This window comes from Pleurodeles waltl, chromosome 4_2 (genome assembly GCF_031143425.1).
Source record: "Pleurodeles waltl isolate 20211129_DDA chromosome 4_2, aPleWal1.hap1.20221129, whole genome shotgun sequence".
In the NCBI taxonomy this organism is placed as follows: domain Eukaryota; kingdom Metazoa; phylum Chordata; class Amphibia; order Caudata; family Salamandridae; genus Pleurodeles; species Pleurodeles waltl.
This window is the reverse complement of record NC_090443.1, coordinates 1,068,253,212-1,068,259,211: the sequence shown is the minus strand read 5'-3', so window position 1 is coordinate 1,068,259,211 and position 6,000 is coordinate 1,068,253,212. Positions and strand designations below refer to the sequence as shown.

The 6,000-nt window shown below is 53.6% G+C and overlaps 1 protein-coding gene across 1 annotated transcript in view; it reads left to right on the top strand.

The window, feature by feature from the left end:
• Positions 1–204: 204 nt before the first annotated feature.
• Positions 205–6,000, top strand: part of LOC138293777 (mucin-2-like) — a 33,529-nt gene continuing 27,733 nt past the window's right edge. The window contains exon 1 of the mRNA XM_069233119.1: positions 205–381. The gene's annotated coding sequence lies outside the window, so the exon portion shown is untranslated. The remainder of the gene's footprint in view (positions 382–6,000) is intronic.

Here is a 6,000-nt window from a genome sequence, read left to right as displayed (position 1 = left end):
AGTCACAGCTCTCACCCAGGAGTGAACTCTGCTAGGAGGGGGCCCCCCACCTCGAGTCTTGTGTGGTAAACAGCCCAGCAATGAGGAAGCGAGAAGTGAGGGAAGGTCCAAGCACAGAGTTTGTCTCCAGGGCTGAGGGGGAGGGGAAGGGGGGAGCCCTAAACCTGTTGAGTGGCTTCAGGGGCGAGTGAATGACCTGTCCGACCAGTCGTGTGATCTTGCACACTGAAGGTGACCTTGCACGGATCCCTTCTGTCTGCAGCGAGCGAGGCGCTGGCCTGGTTTCCAGGCGCACAGTTCACTGCAGAGAGGCGCTGGGCTGGCTTCCAGGCGCACAGTTCACTGCAGAGAGGCGCTGGACTGGCTTCCAGGCGCACAGAGGTTAGTGCTGACAAAGGCTCTGCGCTGGCTTCGAGGCACACAGAGGTTAGTGGTTAGTGCTGAAAGAGGCGCTGGCCTGGCTTCCAGGCACACATAGGTTAGTGCTGACAGAGGCGCTGGGCTGGCTTCTGGGCGCACAGAGGTTAGTGCTGACAAAGGCTCTGGGCTGGCTTCCAGGCGCACAGCGGTTAGTGCTGACAAAGGCTCTGCGCTGGCTTCGAGGCACACAGAGGTTAGTGGTTAGTGCTGAAAGAGGCGCTGGCCTGGCTTCCAGGCACACAGAGGTTAGTGCTGACAGAGGCGCTGGCCTAGCTTCGAGGTGCACAGAGGTTAGTGCTGACAGAGGCTCTGGCCTGGCTTCGAGGCGCACAGATCCTGAGGATGGAGCAGTAAAGGTTCCTTCAGAGAAGGGGCACAGCCGCGTGACCCTCCCCTGCTGCACTCCCCTCAGGTAGGTGCTTTCACTTCTCTACCAGCAGGCCCGCGGGGAGGGGGGGGGGGGTCTGATGTCTTTGGGGTCTGCCTGAGCTTCCTCCATCCAATGACATGAGCTGGCTGGGGGTGTGGAGGGGACATGAGCCGCAGACTGGACCCCCTCTCTCTTCTGCAGATTGTTTCGGGTCTAAAAGGTAAATTTAAGGTCAGGAGTGAGCCAAGATCACACCTGGGGTGCGGTGGGAGCTGGGAGGTCTGCATAGCGCTCTGGGTCTGTTGAAGGCCTCTGGGAGCTGTAGTTGTTTGTTAAATGGATCCAGTAACTCTTCTCATGTCAACGGCTTCTTTCAGCTGCACGCCTTTATTTAAAGGGCCCTGGCCTCTGTAATTTTATGTGAAAGGAGTCTGTAATCTGTAATCTGGCCTCTGTAATCTTTTGTTAAAGACACTGGCCTCTGTAATCTTCTGTGAAATGAGTCTGTAATCTGGCCTCTGTAATATTCTGTGAAAGGAGTCTGTAATATGGCCTCTGTAATCTTCCATTAAAGTAGTCTGTAATCTGGCCTCTGTAATCTTCCATTAAAGGAGTCTGTAATCTGTCAACTGTAATCTGAGGTCTGTAGGTGACTCATATGTTGGGCTTTGCAAGGTGTTGACGTACAGTCAAAGCCAGAACTGTGACAGGAACAATAGATGTGAGTTACTGGCAGGACACAGCCGGGCCTCAGGGTCAACTCAACTGTATCCCTACACTCTGCCCTCCTCTCTGCCCTCCAACCTGTCCCTCCTCTCTGCCCACCACTCTGTCCCTCCACTCTGTTCCTTCACTATGCCCTCCTTTCTCCCCTCCACTCTGCCCTCTGCTCTGCCCTCCACTCTGCCCCCCACTCTGACCTCCTCTCTGGCCCTCCACTCTGCCCTCCTCTTCGCCCCTCCACTCTATCCCTCCTTCTGCCCACCACTCTGTCCCTCCAATATGTCCCTCCTCTCTGCCCTCCACTCTGTTCGCCCACTCTGTCCCTCTTCTCTGCCCACCACTCTGTGTTTTCAAACATTAGTATGGGACACTGTACCTTGTGTTTTCAAACATTGCTGTGGGTGTGTGACACTCTACCTTGTGTTTTCAAACATTGCTGAGGTTGTGTGACACTATACCCTGTATTTTCAAACATTGTTGTGGGTGTGCAACACTGTAGCTTGTGTTTCAAACATTACTCAGGGTGTGTGACACTGTACCCAGTGTTTTCAAACATTGCTGGGTGTGTGCGACACTCTACCCTGTGTTTTCAAACTTTGCTGTGGGTGTGTGATGCTGTACTCTGTGTTTTCAAACATTGGTGTGTGTGTGTGTGCAACACTGTAGCCTGTGTTTCCAAACATTGCTGTGGGTGTGTGACACTCTACCCTGTGGTTTCAAACATTGATGTGTATGTGTGTGAGACAATCTACCCTGTGTTTTCAAACATACTGAGGGTGCGTGACACTATACCATGTATTTTCAAACATTGTTGTGGGTGTGCAACAGTGTACCCTGTTTTTCAAACATTACTCACGGTGTGTGACACTGTACCCTGTGTTTTCAAACATTGCTGTGTGTGTGCGACACTCTACCATGTGTTTTCAAACATTGCTGTGGGTGTGCAACAGTGTACCCTGTTTTTCAAACATTACTCACGGTGTGTGACACTGTACCCTGTGTTTTCAAACATTGCTGTGTGTGTGCGACACTCTACCATGTGTTTTCAAACATTGCTGTGGGTGTGCAACAGTGTACCCTGTTTTTCAAACATTACTCACGGTGTGTGACACTGTACCCTGTGTTTTCAAACTTTGCTGTGGGTGTGCAACACTGTACCCTGTGTTTTCAAACGTTGATGTGTGTGTGCAACACCTTATCCTGTGTTTTGAAACTTTGCTGTGGGTGTGCGATACTGTACCCTGTGTGTTCAAACATTACTGAGGGTGTGTGACACTCTACCCTGTGTTTTCAAACATCGCTGTGGGTGTGTAACACTGTACCCTGTGTTTTCAAACATCGCTCTGAGTGTGCAACACTGTACCCTGTGTTTTCAAACATCGCTCTGAGTGTGCAACACTGTACCCTGTGTTTTCAAACATTACTGAGGGTGTGCAACACTGTACTCTGTGTTTCCTGGGAGCTCCTGATTTTACGATCCTAACATCTCCCAGTTTGGGGAGTTTTGCTCTAAAGGCTACATTGGTTTTCGGAATATTGAGCCCATTGCTTGGGAATCGAAAGAAATGTTTTTTGTTGGAATTGAAAGGCCCGTTTCTCTGATTATCATATATGGACCCTTCTAAGGCTCTGGAGGGACAGGTGCAGTGTTGTGACTATGAAACCACAATCACTTAGGCACGAGGAACGGATTGTAGGGATTGTAGGGTCAGGGCTGTCTGCTACAATGTTTGTGTTAAGACCCTATGGGTCAAGCCCTACAGATCAACAGAGGGTCGCAAGTGGCAACAGACGGGCCTGAATTACACAGTATTAAGGTATTAATGCTACTAACACTACAATGTGCTCCTGTAAAAGTAACCTTCTCTGGTCTGGACCACGGAGTGGAGGGTGAGCTTTGAATGGGACATTTCTCTTCCTGAACCCTCTCCCATGGGAAAGGTTCAAGTGCCACCCGCCAGGACAGATTCCCTCTGAGCAGGAACACAAGTAATCCAAGACTGGCTTCCACCCGCCCATGCCTCAACAACCCGGTGTAGTTCAGTTCCTGTGGCGTTGTGAGCCCGGGAACCACTTCGGCTCATGCCCCTTTGTGGCGTTGTGAGCCCAGCACCCACTTGTGCTCATGCTCCTTTGTGGCGTTGTAAGCCCGGCACCCACTTCTGCTCATGCCCCTTTGTGGCGTTGTGAGCCCAGCACCCACTTGTGCTCATGCTCCTTTGTGGCGTTGTAAGCCCGGCACCCACTTCTGCTCATGCCCCTTTGTGGCGCTGTGAGCCCGGGACCCACTTCTGCTCATGCTCCTTTGTGGCGTTGTAAGCCCGGCACCCACTTCTGCTCATGCCCCTTTGTGGCGTTGTGAGCCCGGGACCCACTTCTGCTCATGCCCCTTTGTGGCGTTGTGAGCCCAGCACCCACTTGTGCTCATGCTCCTTTGTGGCGTTGTGAGCCCAGCACCCACTTGTGCTCATGCCCCTTTGTGGCGTTGTGAGCCTGGCACCCACTTGTGCTCATGCCCCTTTGTGGCGCTGTGAGCCCGGGACCCACTTCTGCTCATGCCCCTTTGTGGCGTTGTGAGGCCGGCACCCACTTCTGCTCATGCCCCTTTGTGGCGCTGTGAGCCCGGGACCCACTTCTGCTCATGCCCCTTTGTGGCCCTGTGAGCCCGGCACCCACTTCTGCTCATGCCCCTTTGTGGCGTTGTGAGCCCAGCACCCACTTCTGCTCATGCCCCTTTGTGGCGTTGTGAGCCAGGCACCCACTTGTGCTCATGCCCCTTTGTGGCGATGTGAGCCCACGACCCACTTCTGCTCATGCCCCTTTGTGGCGTTGTGAGCCCGGGACCCACTTCTGCTCATGCCCCTTTGTGGCGATGTGAGCCCGGCACACACTTCTGCTCATGCCCCTTTGTGGCATTGTGAGCCCGGGACCCACTTCTGCTCATGCCCCTTTGTGGCGCTGTGAGCCCGGGACCCACTTCTGCTCATGCCCCTTTGTGGCGTTGTGAGCCCGGGACCCACTTCTGCTCATGCCCCTTTGTGGCGTTGTGAGCCCGGGACCCACTTCTGCTCATGCCCCTTTGTGGCGCTGTGAGCCCGGCACCCACTTCTGCTCATGCCCCTTTGTGGCGTTGTGAGCCCGGGACACACTTCTGCTCATGCCCCTTTGTGGCGCTGTGAGCCCGGGACCCACTTCTGCTCCTGCCCCTTTGTGGCGTTGTGAGCCCGGGACCCACTTCTGCTCATGCCCCTTTGTGGCGCTGTGAGCCCGGGACCCACTTCTGCTCCTGCCCCTTTGTGGCGCTGTGAGCCCGGCACCTACTTCTGCTCATGCCCCTTTGTGGCATTGTGAGCCCGGGACACACTTCTGCTCATGCCCCTTTGTGGCGTTGTGAGCCCAGCACCCACCTCTGCTCATGCCCCTCCCACTTCGGTCACAGCTCTGTGGAAAACAACAAAGTGTTGGGTGGATTCTTTTAATTAATTTCAGCCACTGGTACTCTGGACTGCAATTCATCTGATCATATTTTTCTGCCCACCAGACCACCTCAGACAATTACCAGACCAACTGTACATCAGTTTTATCATATTTAAGCCTTGGCAGTAGGGTACAGCTCCAATCATCCCACTTTTGACTGGTTTTCCCCATCACTCTTCTGCCCCCAGCATTTGAGTGGTTCACCCCGTGACTTGTGGGGCCGGTCCAGTCCCCTCCCCTTGCCCCCTAGGAGGCATCTTTGGGTCTCAAACAGAGTCCACTCTTCTTCTGCAGAGCCCCCCAAGAGGTCCTCCCTGTATCTCATACGTTCTATCTGCTCCTCCGTTCCTGCCTCTGAGGGGTCTCCCAGGGAAGAGCCCTCCAAGAGGTCCTCCCTGTATATTATACGTTCTATTTAGTCCTCTGTCCCTGTATCTAAGGGGTCTCCCTGGGAAGAGCCCCCCCTAGAAGTCTCTCCCTGTATCTCATACGTTCTAGCTACTCCTCTGTCCCTGTATCTGAGGGGTATCCCAGGGAAGAGCCCCCCTAGAGGTCTCTCCCTGTATCTCGTACATTCTATCTACCTCTCTGTCCCTTTATCTGAGGGGTCTCCCAGGTAAGAGCCCCCCAAGAGGTTCTCCCTGTATCTCATACGTTCTATCTAATCCTCCGTTCCTGCCTCTGAGGGGTCTCCCAGGGAAGAGCCCCCCAAGAGGTCTCTCCCTGTATCTCATACGTTCTATTTACTCCTCTGTCCCTGTATCTGAGGGGTCTCCCAGGGAAGAGTCCCCCAAAAGGTCTCTCTCTGTATCTCATACGTTCTATCTAGTTCTCTGTCCCTGTATCTGAGGGGTCTCCCAGGGTCTCCCAAGGAAGAGCCCCCCAAGAGGTCCTCCCTGTATATTATACGTTCTATTTAGTCCTCTGTCCCTGTATCTAAGGGGTCTCCCTGGGAAGAGCCCCCCCTAGAAGTCTCTCCCTGTATCTCATACGTTCTATTTACTCATCTG